This window comes from Sarcophilus harrisii, chromosome 5 (assembly GCF_902635505.1).
Source record: "Sarcophilus harrisii chromosome 5, mSarHar1.11, whole genome shotgun sequence".
Classification (NCBI taxonomy): Eukaryota; Metazoa; Chordata; class Mammalia; order Dasyuromorphia; family Dasyuridae; genus Sarcophilus; species Sarcophilus harrisii.
The window spans coordinates 249,639,983-249,658,418 of NC_045430.1; the positions used below are offsets into that span (position 1 = coordinate 249,639,983).

General features: G+C 38.3%; 1 protein-coding gene across 1 annotated transcript in view; it reads left to right on the forward strand.

Moving 5' to 3' along the window:
- The window catches only part of LOC100916836 (C-C chemokine receptor type 3), a 73,980-nt gene that overhangs the window by 38,638 nt on the left and 16,906 nt on the right, over window positions 1-18,436 (forward strand). The window contains exons 2-5 of the mRNA XM_003771991.4: window positions 5,701-5,914; window positions 12,781-12,813; window positions 15,194-15,332; window positions 15,881-15,938. The gene's annotated coding sequence lies outside the window, so the exon portion shown is untranslated. The remainder of the gene's footprint in view (window positions 1-5,700; window positions 5,915-12,780; window positions 12,814-15,193; window positions 15,333-15,880; window positions 15,939-18,436) is intronic.

The window sequence follows — 18,436 nt, forward strand, 5'->3', positions numbered from 1 at the left end:
ACATTTTTATTGATTTGAATTTTTTCTATATTACCAAGATTTCTCTCAGTATTTGTATCCTTCCCCCTCTCAGAGAGTAGTCCCATATAACAAATGATATTTTTAAAGAATAAGAGAAAAAAATCAGCAAATCAATCAAAACATCGAACAGTCCGAAAATCTATGTAATAGACCACACCTGTGGACCTCCTACTTCTGCAAAGGAGGAAAATCTCACTACGATTTTGAAAATAGCATTTCCTTTTTTTTTATAATTCAATTTCATTTTATTTTCAACTCTGAATTCTTTCTCTCCTACCTTTTCCTACTTGCATTATGAAAGCAAACTCCAGAAATGCATTTAGTCAGACAAAACAAATTCCCACATTAACCACAAAACAAAAATGCCCATGCCTCAATCTGCATCGAGTCTATCAGTAATCTATTGGGAGATGCCTGATTTTCCATCCCAGGCATACGGACTTAGGGCACAAAGACTTTCTTAGTGTCAGATAGTCTTGGTTCCTCTTTATAGATTTGAGGAACTCATCCTCCTTGACAAACATCAAGGATGAGTCTGACCCCATATATACATACAAACAGAAGCTCTAACCACATGTTTGTCTTTGGCTGAAATATTTTTGTATTCAACTCACACTTCTCTTTTTGGGCCCTTCTAAGTCTCACTATTTTTTATTCCTTTTCCATTGCCCCTCCTGTTTTTGTTTTGCTTTGTTTGCTACTATTCTCCAAGTATATATGCTTTGATCCCTTCTATCACTTAAAAAATGTCAAAAACCTTCACCTGATCATCTTCAGACGGGGGAAAGGAAGAGGGTAATAAAGATTAATCAGCTGATTTCCTGAAGTGCATCAAATTGAACAACCCCAGAATAACCTCAGTAGGTTTAATTGACTCTGAAATTTTCCCCACATCAATGAATTTGATTGTACAAAGTTCATTTTGTTTCTATCACTAAATTGTTGGTCAGACTTGATACAACCCCTTTTCAGCCCATTGTTTCAGTGTCATGTGTTATAAACTGATATCCACCAAAGAGTTGGGGTTCACACACAGATCCTCTCACTTCAAATGTGATGCTGTTTTACTATACCAGGCAGGGCAGAACCCTCCCTTTCAAAGGTCCAAGTAGAACTGTTCTGTAGTCCCCAATTTCTAGTCTTTCTAAAGTTATTTGTGAGCTCTTCTTTTCTTACTAGAAGCATACAAAAGCTGAGATACGGACTGGCTAGACCCAGCTGCATCTACCCCTAGAGGGAGACAGGAGAACATGTAGCAGCTAGAATGATGGATGAATCCATAGATGCAACTCCTGACATCCAAAGAATGCTAGGAACTTATGTGAGACTTCCAATGACTGATATATTCAAAGAGATGTGGGGTCTTCTTGACCAAGATGGGCTCATTTTCAGAACTCCAGTTCACTTTAACTACCTCAGTATAAAAAAACTACACAGACACTGAAATCCCAGGGTCATCCAGAATCAGCCTAAGACTGGACAGCACCAGGTTAACGGGGGCAGTTTATACACACAACTTCACTTCCCCAAAGCAGGAGACTGGGATCTGAGAGAAGAATGAATCAGAGACACGTGTTTCTTTGTGTCCCTCTCATCTGGGTAGCTGTTCTGTATGCTGTCAATAAGCCTTATGTTATTGCTCTTGATATTTCCTTATTATTGCTCTTGGTTGCTTAATGTGATTAAGGCTGTCACTAGTTTTTGAAATCTTTTGTCTGACTGGAGGTACACACGCACGCTACACATGTGCATGTGGGTCAGAATTCAGTAAGTGTTTATGAAACATCTATTGGATGAAAAATACTATGCTAGGTGCTAGGGAAGTCAGCAGTGATGGTCCATGTCTTAAGTTGTAGTAGGAAGAATAAGGGTGTATCTTAATTGTGTGTATAAACACACTCAAAATACATATTCATGGTTATATATGAATACACACATATGTATATATATATTCACAAGATATTTATACTCTTTACTATATTTTAGGATATGAACTATTAAACACACACACACACACACACACACACACACACACCATGGAGTCACAAACTATTTCTGTTATGATGCTCCCTCTCACTCTGTCTCTCTTTCACTCTTTCTCTGGCTCTCTTTCAGTCTCTCAGTTTCTCTCTCTGTCTCTGTCTGCCTGTCTCTCTTTTTGTCTCTCTATCTCTGTCTGTCTCTTTGTCTCTCTTCTTCTCTCTCTCTCCTCACTTCTCCCCCCACCCTCTACCTTCCTCTTTCTCTGGGGTTCATGAATTTGGTTACAATTTTTGACAGCTGTGTTTCAATATAATTAGTTTCCTTTGTAATTCTATGTATTTTATTTTCTTTATTTAAAGACATTATTCTAAGAAGGAGTCTGTAGGACCCAGAACCAAAAAAAAAAAAAATTAAGAATCCTGTTTTGCTTGTTAGGTGGGTGTCCAAGTCAAGAGTCAATGTGAAGGCTCAAAGAAGTGGCAGAACTCAGAATTAAAGTATATTGCCATTACTCAGCAGGCCACCATAGAAGCTGAATGGCCTCTTCCACACAGTCTCAAATCAGGGTGACAATAGTTTCCCTGATGTGGAATGTAATTATCACTCCTTAGCTGCAGAGATGGAAAAAAAAATGTCATCTTCCGTTCCTTCTCCTGTAGTCAACAACACCTGCCACATGGCAGGAAGGGGGAGAGGAAATAGCATTTGTTATGTTCCTACAATGTGCTAGCCCCTATGTTAAGCTCCTTTTGGAAATATCAAGAGGCAAGATCTTTCTTCCTTTTCTCTCCATCTCTTGTTTGAATGTCTGTTGAGTAGAAGTAGTTTCCTATCCTAAAATAAGCTTGAAAGAGAATAGAACTGAGAGTTCCCAACTGAAGTTCGGGAAAAGAGGCAAAGGAAAAGGGGAGATGGTGTCCAAATGGAAGAAAAAATCAGTGGCGGTCTTTTCCCCTGTGGGAGATCAGAGAATCTAGAAATTTACTATTGAGTAGTCTACTCATGCCTTCCTTAACCCATCCCAACTTCGGTCTATAGAGAGCAATGTGTCAGAGAGAGGACTTGTGCAAGAGGCTGCCAGAAGACCACTTCTAGTTAGGTCCATAAGTGATGCTGGACTGTATGTGCATCTTTCAGACTGTCTGGGTGTACACCATAGTACACAGATTGCTGGCCCTGGAGTTAGGAAGAATTCTTTTCCTGAGTTCAAATCCGGCCCCAGACACTTACTAGCTGTGTGACCCTGGACAAGTCATTTAATCCTGTTAGCCTTAGTCTCCTCATCTGTGAAATCATTTGGAGAAGGAAAAGCAAACGACTCCAGTATCTTTGTCACAAAACAACAACAACAGCAGCAGCAACAAACAAAACCCAAATGGGGTCACGAACACTTGGACATGACTGAAAAATGACTTAATTAAAACAACAAATTGAGATTGGTTGTTACTCTCTTCAATTTTTTCCTTTTGAAGCATTTTTTCTCTGTAACATTATGAACTTACTCATTTGCTAAAGAGGAACCAGACTAAGTGTCCTGTGTGTGTGTGTGTGTGTGTGTGTGTGTGTGTATTTATGTAGAGAGGACATGTGGAGAGAATACATTTTTCCAGGCATATTGGGAAGAGAGGACACATAGGGAACCTGTGATTTCAGTGGCTTGGGGAACTTCCGAATGAGCGAGTAACCTAGACTGGCATCTTCTTTGCTACTTGCAGTCTTAAAAAGAGGCCAGAAACACCAAGAGCTTCAGTGGCTTTCTTGGGTTGACATGGCTAATAAGTGTGATTTAACCGGGTCTTCCTGGCTTCAAGGATGGCTCCCTATCCACTACACCACCCCACCACTACACGCCAATAAGATAAGAGAAGTGAAAAAAATCCCCTACAGTGTCCTTTGGGATCTCTGGCCAAAGAGTTACCTGTGTGCTGTTAAGCCTTGCTTTCTCCCAAATAGCTGGATTCACACTCTTATGGAGGATCTAAAGGGATCTGAAGCCAGTCTCTCGCCTTCATGGTTACCTGTTACCAAGGGGCACGTCACATTTAAATTCTGCTGTATGTCATTCCGTCTCAGGTTTATCCATTTAACAAGTATTTGCTGAACAGGACAGATCTTTATCTGTGCAAGACACTGTATTAAGTGCTATGGAGGGATTAAAAAAGGAATAAAGTAAACTCTTTGCCCCTAAGGGGCTTACTATCTGTGTCCATGAATAAGTGACTTAACCTTATTGAGCCTCTTTGTACAATATAAATGTATCCGTAAGCTTTTGGTACAATATAAACGTTGGCTACTATTTTACAATTGCTACTACTGTTGTTATTATTATTGCTATCTAGTAGCAGGGGCATATAGAGTGTTCAGGAGGACTAGCACCTCCGGTAGGAGGGCTGCTCATCCACCTTTAGTGTGCACCTGCCACCCAATTCTCACCTGTGACTCCAAGCAGCTATAGTATGTGCAGCAGCCACACTCCAGTAAAACCGTCTCAGTGATGGGCTACCCCAGGTGGAGAGGAGCCAACAGACCTCAAAGCCACTGGTGAACTATCCACCTCACACATGTGAAGACTTCCCCTGGCAGTCAGCAAATGACAATTTGTTCCAACAGCCACCAGGTTCTTGGACTTTAACTTTCAGCCCAATGCTCTTTCCAATGGACAACACTGCTACTTTTTGTTTATTATATTTTCATATTCATTTTATCAGTCAGTTTAATCAGTTACCCAATAACTCTTAGAAATAGGCAGTTGATAAGTGGATGCCCATCAGTTGGAGAATGGCCGAATAAGTTCTGATATATGAATGTTATGGAATATTATTGTTCTGTAAGAAATGATCAAGAGGGGCAGCTAGGTGGTGCAGTGATTAGAGCACTAACCCTGAAGTCAGGAGGACCTGAGTTCAAATCTGACCTCAGACACTTAACACTTCCTAGCTGTATGACCCTCGGCAAGTCACTTGACCCTAATTGCCTCAGCAAAATAATAATAAGGAAGAAATTATCAACAGGTTTCAGAGAAGCCTGGAGAGACTTACAGGAACTGATGCTGAGTGAAATGAGCAGGACCAGGAGATCAGTGTACATGGCAATAGCAAAACAATTACAATATAGTAATAATATATATACATCATAATATAATATGTATTATAAGATATAATGATCAATTCTGATGTATTTGACTCTTTCCAACAATGAGATGACTAAGGTCAGTACTAATGGTCTTGTGATGAAGACAGCCATCTGCACCCAGAGAGAGGATTATGAAAACTGAGTATGGATCACAACATAATATTCTCACTCTTCTTGTTGTTGTTTGCTTGCATTCTTTTCTTTCTCATTTGTTTTCCTTTTTGATCTGATTTTTCTTTTGCAGCAAGATAATTGTACAAATATGTGTATATAAAACATATGTTTTAACATGTTTAACATATATTGGATTATTTGCCATCTTGGGGGAGGAGGTAGGGGGAAAGGAGGGGAAAATTTTTAACACAAGGTTTTGAAAGGGCCGATGTTGAAAAAATATCCATATATATGTTTTGAAAATAAAAAGCTTTAATTTAAACAAAATAGGCAGTTGATTTAAAGGAAGTCAAGAAACAGAAAGACAGACCACAGAGACATGGGTTGGGGACAGAGGTAGTGAGATCCCAGACATCTAGCATGACCTTATCTTGGGTATCGTTCCAACAGGTGCTATAGAGTGTTTCATCCCTGGTCATTGCCAGTTACCCGATTTTTGTTCTGTCACTGGACTTTGATGACTTTGGAAGAGAAAGTGAGATTGACAACTTTGTGCAACTCCACCTCACTTAAATCTACTCTGTGATGACGGTGGTCCTTTTCAAAAGTGAAGAACAAACAAGAACAGTGGGAAATGAGACAAGACTACCAACAAAAGGACATGGTAAATAACAATATAAAAGGCCAGCCTGCTGTTTCTTTTCTCCTCAGTATGATAACTTACATTTGGATAACACTTGTTGATTAACTGATGATTGCACCAGTTATTCAGTCAACAAACATTTATTAAAGACTTACTATGCTCCAAGAATCATATTAACTATTTAAGATACAAAGGAAGGCAGATGATAGGAAGGCTGATACATACTACTGCTTCGGTAGTGTGTATAGCATAGCATCTTTTTTTAGAGTTTGAAGGGATCTTTAGAAGATCATGTACTCTACTCCCTTCATCTTACAAATGAAGAAACTGGGCCCACAGAGGTGACGGACTTGCCTAATGCTCCACAAGCAGCAGTAAGAGCCCCAGGATTAGAATCTTGGAATTTGATGCTCTTTCCATTGGACTATTCTGCTACTTAATTTTTAGTATATTTTCATTTCCACTATTCATTACATTAATTAATCAGTTACCCAACAACTCTTAAAAATAGGCATTTGAATAAAAGAAAGTCAAGAGAAAGACAGACAGACAGACAACAGAAACATAGGTTGGGGTAGAGACTGTGAGATCCCAGACACCTAGCATGTCCTCATCTGGATGCAGTTCTATAATGGGGAGTTCCAGATAGCAGGGGATAGCACTGAAAGCAAATTTGCCTTAGGTTGGCTTTGTTTTTAACTATGGAAAGTAAAAAGTCAGAAAGGAGAAGGAAACAGGGTGATTCTGACCCTTGCCGATGAGAAATCCATTGTAACTTTTAGTGAAGGATAAATTGGTCTTCATTAATCACCACGAAGTAACTACATAGCCTTGCAACAAAACCCTCAACTTTAAAAAGTTTGATAGTGTGAGATTAAATCAGACCTTAGTGGTACCAGGAACATGACTCATGGAGCTTTCTCGATCTTATTCTATTCATAGGTGAATGCAAAGCCCCTAAATGAGTCATATTATCCAACAGGTACAGATAGAAAATTATTTTTTTCTTATGAAACTTTTCACAGGTTTTTTAAATAATAAAGAATACTTTTGCATATGTATATATAATGCCCCTTTTTTGTGTTTCCAGGGGGAAAGAGAATAAGGAGAGACACAAGACAGAGACAGAGACACAGAAAGAAAGAAAGAAAGAAAAAAGAAAGAAAGAAAGAAAGAAAGAAAGAAAGAAAGAAAGAAAGAAAGAAAGAAAGAAAGAAAGAAGGAGGAAGGAAGAAAGGAAGGAAGGAAGGAAGGAAGGAAGGAAGGAAGGAAGGAAGGAAGGAAGGAAGAGAGGAAGGAAGGAAGAGAGGAAGGAAGAAAGGGAGGGAGGGAAGGAGGAAGGAAGGAGGAAGGAAGGAGGAAGAAAGGAAGGAAGGAAGGAAGGAAGGAAGGAAGGAAGGAAGGAAGGAAGGAAGGAAGGAAGAAAGAGAAAGAGAGAAAGAAAGAAAGAAAGAAAGAAACCGACAGAGAGACAGAAACAGAGAGACAGAGACAGAGATAGAGAGACAAAGAGAAATATAGAGACACAGAGACAAAGAGACAAAGAGAGAGAGACTGAAGCACTGGGAAATCTAGTAATTTGCTCAGTCAGTGTAGTAAGAAGCAGGACCTGAATTTAGGTCTTTCTGACTGCAGGGCTGCCTCTCTATCCATTAAACCACCTTTGCTCTTGTTTTTTTGCTAATATTAGTAATAAACCCTGTGGTTATATTAAAGGCTTTGTTTCTGTTACTCCAAATCCCAAACTGGGCTTGGCATAGAACCTTTGTCATTGAACCTATAGGGTCACCTTTCAGTTCTAGATCAAGGTCATATAGAATTAGTGGCAGACCCTGAATTCATGTTTCTTGGCTCTTAAGCCATTATTGTTTCCACTCTACCGTCATGTTGCTCAGAGATCCTTGAAGTCTTTAGGTTATATTTATGGAGAATTTATATATGTATTACTTTGTCAATTTATTCTGAGCATTTTTACCCAGTCAAGTAGATTTTTTGACTCTCTAAATCAATATGGTAATGGCAAAGAATTATGGTCCTAAAGAATTTTGGTTTAGAAATGTTAAGTGGCATCTAAGTGCTTCAGTGTGGGACATAGGAAGCTCACCTCTTGCAACCTGAAAATGTAGACACATAGATCTCATATCTCAGCAGAAACAGGAACAGACTTGCATAATGCTATCACCAATGATGTGTACATCTTTTGAGTACTGTAAACAAAGTTTAACGTGATATTTTTTTATTATAGCTTTTCATTTACAAGTTATATGCATGGGTAATTTTGCAGCATTGACAACTGCCAAACCTTTTGTTGTAATTTTTCTCCTTCTTCCCCTCCTCCCCTCCCCCCACTATGGCAGGCTGACCAATACATATTAAGTATGTTAAAGTATAAGTTAAATACAATATATGTATGCATGTCCAAACAGTTATTTTGCTGTACAAAAGGAGTCGGACTTTGAAATAGTGTACAATTAGCCTGTGAAGGAAATGAAAAATGCAGGCAGACAAAAATAGAGGAATTGGGAATTCTATGTAATGGTTTATAGTCATCTCCCAGAGTTCTTTCCCTGGGTGTAGCTGGTTCAGTTTATTACTGCTCCATTGGAACTGATTTGGTTCATCTCATTGTTGAGGATGGCCAGGTCCAACAGAATTGATCATCATATAGTATTATTGTTGAAGTGTAGAATGATCTCCTGGTCCTGCTCATTTTACTCAGCATCAGTTCATATAAGTCTCTCCAGGCCTTTCTGAAATCATTCTGTTGGTCATTTGGTTACCGAACAATAATATTCCATAATATTTCATATACCACAATTTATTCAGCCATTCTCCAATTGATGGGCATCCACTCAGTTTCCAGTTTCTGGCCACCACTAAAAGACCTGCCACAAACATTCGTGCACATACAGGTCCCTTTCCCTTCTTGAGTATCTCTTTGGGATATAAGCCCAGTAGAAACACTGCTGGATCAAAGGGTATGCACAGTTTGATAACTTTTTGGGCATAGTTCCAAATTGTTCTCCAGAATGGTTGGATCCATTCACAGTTCCACCAACAATGTATCAGTGTCCCAGTTTTCCCACATCCTCTCCAACATTCCGCATTATCTTTCCCTGTCATTCTAGCCAGTCTGATAGGTGTGTAGTGGTATCTCAGAGTTAACATGATATTTTAACTTATACAATAAAAAGACCACTCTGGAAAACCAACCAATGAAAGCAGGGTGTTTAACAACTGACTCGGTGACGGGGAAAAAGTATGCTTGACACACTTATAAGTTTAATTTTCATTACTAACGTTTTCTCCATAACTTTCCTAACTTCAGACATTCACTAAAATCAATCAATATGTGATTTGTAGTTTGTCGTTTTCCAAGGTAGAAATTTCACAATGAAAACATCAATTAGCTCTCCTTAGAAATTGACTCTAGCACACTCCAGAATGAGGTAATCACTTCCTAGAAAGTGAGAGAAACTGGTTAAACCTCACTGACATACATCAAAGATGATTACTTTCATATTCAAATATATACATTTGTGTCTGTATATATATATATATATATATGTACACATACATAATACATATTGTGTCTAAGTCATTACTACTGCTGTCCTAAGCTGATCTGAAATTACAATTGAGCAGCCAACTACTGAAATCCCAACTCAAAACACAAAACCAAGAGCTTCCAGACTCCTCAAGACCTTGAACAGTTGTAAAGAAGATAATTAATAAATCTCATGTGAATACATACATTTTGGGTGTGGATTGATCCCTTTTTCTTTCCTAGAATGGATGTTATTTCTTATCACAAAATTGCTTGTTTAGAGAGGCATTTGCTACTAAATGTAGGAAATAAAATGAGTAAGGCTTGATTCATTCTCGTTTTCATTTTAAGAAAAATTCTACAGAGCAAGAAAATCTCCCTTATTCCAATTCCCTAACCAATGAGATCACAGATATATTGAAGAGGTGACAATAAATGCTGCCATAAAGTCAATCTTCCTCTGTCCTAGAATCTTTATAAGTCATTGACCTACAACCTTCACAGATGTCTGACTTATTCCTTTTGTTACAACATGATCCTCTAGTCAAGTAATTAGAAGAGATTCCTCATTACTACTATTTTTGAGTGACACACAAGGATCCCTCCATCCCTTAAGAGTGATATCCACAAACAGACACTTCCACAGCCACTCTGCTTTGGGCACAGACCAGGTGACCAGTCTCCAACACCCCTTGAGGTGATGCTCACTAAAGATTTCCCAATTCAGACCATACATATGCTCTCTGCAGAGATGGCTTCATTTGCTAAATGACTTCCCCATCCCCTGATGATGATCTTGGTGAAAAAGATGCAATGAGGGAGTGTTGCACATCCGTCCTTGATTCTAGCAAGCTTTCCTTTCCCACAGTCGTGTCCTTGGTCTGATCTGTTCTTTCTTTTTCTGAGAAATTATTGGATTGTCCGTTGATTTCTGAATCCTTCATTTTCTCCCAGAGCTCTTCTCTCTCACATGCTACTGTGGCAGTCTATCATCTTCTCTTGCTCAGAGATTTCTTGGATTTTTTTGAAGGTGAAAGTAGGATGTTTGGGTGTTAAAGGGCACTGCTGTGTTTTTCCAGTGCTTTCCCTTGATCTGAAGCTTGGAGCTGAGGGTATGAGGCAAAGCCTGCCCAGCTCATGCCCAGAAGCCACTGTGGCGAAGCAGAGAAGCTCTGGTTGGACTCAGAGGACTTGGGGTCCAGAGCTGGGTCTGCTACTTTTGTATCATTAAGGAGTCAGTTTTCTCAGCTAGATACTGAGGAGGTTAGACTTAAATGGCATCCGGGGCTCCCTTCTGCTGTAGCTCATTGATCACACTGAATGAAGAAGCAGAGAGCTGGGTGTGAGTCTTGGCTTTCCTTCTAGTTGTGTGAGTTCTTGGGCAAGACAGAAGGGACTGCAGAAACCAATTATTCCAATGCCTTCCTGAACAAAATCTCCTTTACAACTTGACTATCAAGTGGTCATCTTGCTCTGCTAGGAGACCTCCAGGCACAGGGAATACTCAACTTCCTGACACTTGTCCTTGTCTGACTTACTTTGTTTGTTATAAAATGATCCTCTAGTCAAGTAATTAGAAGAGATTCCTTGTATTACTGTTTTTGAGTGACATAGAAGGATCCCTCCGTCCCTTAAGAGTGACGTCCACAAACAGACATTTCCACAGTCACTCTACTTTGGGCACAGGCCACATGTCCAGTCTCCAACACTCCATTCTAAGAGTTTGGCAGTTTTCTCTTATATAAGCCCAAATCAGCCTCTCTGCAATTCCCACCCATTGTTCCTCATTCACTTTCTGTGACCCAACAGAATGGGCCAAAGCCCTCCCACATTCATCTCATCTCTCTGGCCCTTCATCATATTTTCACTGGCTATTATTCCCTGAAACTTCAACTTTTCATTTGAAAACAAAGGAATTAATGAGAAGGAATTGGAACTATGATGCCCAAACTTTGAGTTTCAGATTCAATGGTATGATGGAGAATCCTTCTTAATGACAATTATTTTATCCATGTGAATTTCATGATACTTCACTGCTGCTCATTTTCTCGCTCAAACTTTCAGTGGATCTCTAGTGCCTGCTGAATTACATTTACACTTCCCATCCTGGAATCTCAGACTCTTTATATTAGGGTAGCAATCTATTTTTTAGCCCTATCTCCTGTCATGCACTCAATCAATCCACAAGCATTTATTAAGCACTTGCTGTTTTCAAAGAGAAGGACAACTGTACTTTGCATATAGCGTTTCTCATTTTAAAGATTCTGTGACCTCTTCTTTCTGGTTTCTCATCCGGTCTAATTCTTGTCAAAGTCCTCCCATGAATTGTATCAGAAAGATCAAACTCAGGTAGGTGTTGGAGGCCTTTCTCTGGATCTTTCACTAATCTGTGGGTGATGAGTGGCTATTATACAATTAACTCTTCTCCCTTTCCAATCTTAATATTTCCTGGATGGCATCTTTTCTCCTGACTCTTAGTCAAATGCTACAAATCACTTACACCCACTATGCATCTCTCCATTACTAGGTGGGTCCCCCACAACCAGATTCTTTAGAGATTGTGGTGTACTATGAATCATAAGCATTATCAGAGAAATCACTGGAAGAATTTCTATTTAAAAAAAAACACAGAGTCTTTGTTTTTTTGTGTGTGTTTGGAAGCATTTGGGGACCACTAGGAGCGCTGAACAATTTTCCAAATGAAAAGGACTCACATGTGCAAAAGTGATCATATCTCTTTTTGTGGTGCAAAGAATTGGAAAATTAGTAGATGCCCATCAATTGGGGAATAAGTTATGGTATGTAAAAGTAATGGGATATTATTGTTCTATTAAAAAATGAGGGGCATCTAGGTGGTACAGTGGATAGAGCACCAGTCCTGAAACCAGGAGGATCTGAGTTTAAATCTGATCTCAGACACTTAACACTTCCTAGCTGTGTGACCCTGGACAAGTCACTTAATCCCAATTGCCTCAGTTTAAAAAAAAAAAAGATGACCAAGCTGATTTTAGAAAGACCTGGAAAGATTGACATGAACTGACGCTGAGTGAAATAAGTAGAATCAGGAATAAAGTGTACACAGTAATAACAAGATTGTGGAATGATCAACTATGAAAGACTTGGTTTTTCTCAGTGGTTCAATCATTCAAGACAATCCCAATAAACTTTGGTGGAAAGAAAGTTGAATATAAAATTTGGGGGACTCTTTCCACATTAAAGGATAATAATCAGCATAGCAACTTGAACCTAGAAATGATTTCCCTTAGTCTAACAACATTTATGTTTATTGACTGACTTGAAAAATCACTGACTTATTTTGCTTCTGTTTTCCCTACTACAGATAATCATCTTTAGACTGAGACAAGAACAGAAGGTAAGGGTCAGAAGAGATTTCAGTGGACATTTAATCTAACCCAGGCTTCCAAAGGAGTGGTCTTTACAATATAATTATTTTTTAAATAGCTTTTTTATTTACAAGTTATATGTATGGGTAATTTTACAGCATCGACAATTGCCAAACTTTTCGTTCCAATTTTTCCCCTCCTTCCCCCCACCCCCTCTCCTAGATGGCAGGATGACCAATACATGTTAAATACATTAAAGTATAAGTTAAATACAATATATGTATACATGTCCAAACCGTTATTTTGTGATACAAAAAGAATGAGACTCTGAAATAGTGTACTATTAGCCTGTGAAGGAAATAAAAAATGCAGGCGGGCAAAAATAGAGGGATTGGGAATTCTATGTAGTGGTTCTTAGTCATCTCCCAGAGTTCTATATACTATATAATGATCTTCTGGTTCTGCTCATACAATCTAATTTTTAAATTGTCTATCTTCACTAGAAAAAGAACTGATTAATAGATAATTAAAAGGCAAGTAGGTAGTTCAGTGGGATAAAGCAATGCACTTTGATTCAGGAAGACTTGGGTTTAATTGCCTTAGATTATAAAGTCTTTGAAGGCAAGAAACATTTGTGGTCTTCTATTGTAACCTCAGTGTTCAGTATATTGCTGGCACAGAGTAGGTGATATAGAATATGTTCTCCTTTTATAATCTAAGGCAGCTGTGTGATTCTGGGTAAGTCAATTAACCTCTATGAATGATCAGATATGTCTTTTCATAAAGAATGAAAGTCAAGTTCCCATTCTTAGTGTAAAGGGGAAATTTTAGGTAACTTTCATAATCACCTTGCCATATGTAATAAAGTTCAAAAAAGTGCAGAAGTATATTTTGTAACTTGAAAACCTGTTAGTCCCTTCATTAATATTTTCTCCTGATGACTTTCTAGATGCACAGCAATCACACCTCTGAAACTATGACCCTTAGGATCTCCTGGGAGGAAAATGTCATTCAGTAGAAAGTGGAGCAATAGCTATGGTAGGAAAGTAGACTGCGATGTTGACTGAGAACATGATCACATGGATCCTTGGTGACTAGAACATCAATGAAAGGCAGAGCAAAAGTCAAAAAGCACAAAGAAGAACTAATAAAACCCACCAGATTTAGGTGAGAATGGCAGAAAAGGGGGCTAATCAATGAAGAAGGGTAAAGAGTTAGTATGAAAAAGAGATCAGAAAAAAGTGACTCTCAGGAAGCAGTGACCAAAGGAAAAGTCTTCAAAAGTATGGGAGGGGAGCTACAAAGACCTGCCACAAAGGGAACATCTCATCCTTACTTTTTACTAAGTTCCAAGTCAGAATAATACTATATACAAGAAGGATGATGAAGGTTCCTACAAGGTTAACTGGAAGGTCACTTGTATCTTTTGCTTTTGCTTCTCTAAGGATTCTCTGGCTTTTTTTTTTTTGCCTCTCTTGGGATCACACCCAGTACTGAAAGTCAGAAGAATTTAACAAGTCCTTGGGGAGAAGCAATAACCTATTGGAAAAAAATTGTGGACTTGCCGTGGATTCATTTCCAAGAACTTTCTGGTTTTATGTTGTATGAATAAACTTGTTGCATGCCTTGTGAACCTGAGTGCTTATAAGGGGAAGTGATGGCCATCTTTGGCAGAGGGTAATACAATGAAGTTTCTGGCTTCCATATACATAAGGCCAAATGTATCATATCAGAATCCAGACTAATAACTACCCTTAGGAGATCTGCCAGATAAGGATATTCCCAGATCCTACCTGGGATGGGGGTAAACAAGCCAGATAAATATGGACTAGATTTCCAAACAATAATTGGGCTTTTCATGTCAGTAAAGGGTTATATATTTACAGGTAGATAATTATAAATCATGTCAGCAGAATTAACCTCAGCTTCCTGATTTCTGAGATAAGGTATAAGCTACACTGACATCACATGAGCATATGATGTACTAAGTCAACCCTTTTTACTTTAATCGCCCACCCTCTAATTGTATCACCGGAGTACGCAATGTTCACAAGGGTAGCGTCAGCTAGAGCTGATCTCTTGACAGAGTGATCATTGATAAGTCATCGAGAAACCTCTAATCTAGTCTTAAATGACTAATGTTGACTCCAACTTAGACCTATATTTAACACAGACCATGAAAAGTGTGTTCTTATTCCTGTATCTTGAACTTCCCTAAGGGTCAAAGTGTCAAGAAATATTGGTATTACTAATTAACAGAATATGAGGGCAGAAAAAGGAGCAATGTCTATGACCCACAGAGGGGCCCACTGGCCACCCCAAGATCTGTCATGGGAGCCAATAACTGTGCCCCATAAACTAAATTAAGTGACTTCTGTCTAAGAGTTGGTTTGCATTTTTTTTTTTGAGCATTTCTAGGAAGGAGTGACAAAACAGGAGCAGGAGGCAGGAAAACGCTACTGCCTTATCTCAGAAGCCCAGCAACAAGAGGAAATGGAAGCATAAAATCAGAGTTCAAGACCTGAAGCACATGCTTAATGCTTAGAAGGTAAACAGCAACCCAGAATTTGGGAGCTGATTCTCAGGCTAAGAATGGAGCATCTGTCCTCTACCTTTGACTATTCCCTAGTGATTCTAAACCTCTTTTTTGCATTGTGAACCTCTTTGAGGCAATTTGGTGAAGTTATGGATCCTTTCTCATGTTTTTAGATGTATAAAATAAAATACAAAGCATTATAAAAGAAACCATTCCATTGAAGTACTTTACAGTTAATAAATTAATAATAATAAAAAGTTCTTAGACACTAGGATAAGAATTTTTAGTAGGGTATTTTCTCTTGTGTGCCTTCCACACAAGATAGAGAAACATCATAGGGTCCTGCAAAACATACAAGGGTGAACTCTTATCTGCTTCATCTGGCAGATTGCCCCACCAAGAAAATACTATCCTCAAATATCAGAAAAGGACTTCCTCATACTTCATGTACTCTTGAAAGTTTGCAAAAGCTTCTTAAACTAATCATCTTTAAAACAGGAAGCTAAGTGTTTCCTACTTTACTCTGAATCAAAAGTTATCTTCTCTTCATTGGTGACTAGGTACAAGGTCCAAGGTCCATTGGGACGAGACGCTTAAAGGACTTTCCGGCAGTGTCAGGTATCCGCTTTTCTCATTCTTTTCCTATTGTGGGCTAAGACAGGTTCAGAGTCAACAGGGACTATTTATGTGGGAAGGGACTATATAACTATATATATAACTATATATATATACATATACATATACATATACATATACATATATACACACACGTATACATACACACACACACACACACACACACACACACACAGAGATATATATCCTTTCCAGGTCTCTGTACATCCATAGTGTAGGAAATGGAAGGGATTAGCAGAAATGGTGTCTCAGGTGGTGGTGGTGGAAGGAAGATGTCCATCCATGGATTATGACAAAGAAGCTTTGGTGCCCAGGAATCCCTGAAGGGGTAATATGTAGCTTGAAGTACTCTTCCTTCTATCTCTGATGTCTTTATTTTTGCCTTTATTTTTGCTCATTCCTCCAATATTCCATCAAATTGTCAGAGAAGTCAATATTTGTAATGCATTTAACACAGTACCTGGCACATAGAAGACATTTAATAAATACTTGTTCTCTTCCCTTGCAATTCACTTAGCTTTCTGTATATCTTTAGTTCTTAGAATTTGTTGTTGAGTCATTTTTTTTCAGTTGTGTCTGACTTTGTGACCTCATTCGGGGATCTATCTGTCAAAGATATTGAAGTGGAATGCCATTTCCTTCTCCAGTTCATTTTACAGATGAAGGCAAGCAGGGTGAAGGGACTTGTCCAGGGTGAATTCATGAAGATGAGTCATTCTGTTTTTAAACCTAGCACTCAATCCACTGTACCACCTAGCTATATCTTAGAAGAGCCTTCCCCCCACTTTTCTGATCTTTGACCTGTGTTTATTTCATTTAGTGGGGAAAAGGACAAATGCTAGAGACAATACAATTATATTAGCAAGAGAGAGATTTTTTAAAGTTTTAAAACTTTAAAAAATTTAAAAATTTTTTATATAGAAGCATTGGCTACAGACTAAAAATAACCTTATTCACCCCCTCTTTCTTAATCACATACTTGGGAAATTGCCTTTGATTAAAACTAACTAGTAAGATAACAATAATACCACCATCACCAATAATAGTTAACAGCAATATAATACTTAACATTATCTCATAATAATAGCTTTCTATTTTCAAAATACATGTAAAGACAATCTCCATAAAGTTGCCTCATTTGATCCTCACAATAACCTAAGAGATAGGTATTATCTTTATTCCCATTTTACAAATTAGAATACTGAGGCCAAAAAAAGGTAAATATTTGCCAAGGGACACAACTAGTAAGCATTAGAAGCCCCACTGGAACTCAAATCTCCCTTACTCAGCCTCCAACACATTATCCTCTGAATCACTTTGGTTTTCTGTGCCCTGAAGGGATCTAAAGATAATATCCCTTATCTGAACAACAGTTTTTAATCAATTCCTTGATAACCAATTCAATTAATTGATTTTCCCAATGAGTTGTCTGAAATGACTGGTTGTTTTGATTATAACTGAGGTATCTAGAAATAGGTTGGGAAGTTCTTTGAAATAAACTTTCAGATGGTGAAAATAGATAGTGGTTTTTTTTTTTTTTAATTTTACAGGTCTAAACCATTTTACAGCTCAGTGTTGACTATGAAGTTAACCCTAGCATCTAGTGACTAAACTGTCTTGATACCAATAGAGGAAGTCCTTTTTTGAAGAGCCAGAAAAATGAGCTCTTAGAGATCTCATTTAGAATTCACTATTTAACATTCCCCACCCCAATGATGCTCATCCCCCGACACACCATAGCTGATAGAGAGCATGCACAATTGCCAGGAAAATCTGCAATTCCACTAACTTGGAAATCCAGGAACATTACTTCACTCAATAGGAAAAGATTACAGGACTTGAGTTTGAATCCTGACCCTTGAATAATCCTGAGATTTGTGGGACTTTGGGTAAAGTCACCTCATCTGTAAAATGCAGGGGCCAGTATAGATGACTACCAGTGCTCCTTCAAGCTTGAAATCTCTACTCCTCTGGCTCACATGGAATGAATACAAGTCCACAAATAGCCCTCCTGGGGTGTACCATGCCACAATGCATTTATTTCATCCCAGAAGTCATTGCTACTAGAACAACCACGATCACTTCTTTCTTGCTAAAAATCATACTCTAACATTTACTCTAATACCACTGAAGAACTGAAAATCAGTTTCAATGGCAACACTTGCAATTGGATCCAGATCCAATCTTTGAGCTTCCTGTCATAAATGTTTAAAATATCAACAATTTTTTAGCACGTTCATGAAACAGACTAATTCAAAGTGTATCATGTGCTAAGCTATTGCTCAGGGTAGGATGAAATATAAGAAAATGGGGTAACGTCTCTTATTTCAATATCTAATGCTTGAGAACAATAGAAAGCTACTAAAAACTGCCCAGATTCATTCACTAGTGATCAAATGCTAACTGATGCTGGCAACTAGCAAAAAAAAAAAAAAAAAAAAAAAAAAAAAGATGCTAATGCTGTCATCAATTAGAATTGT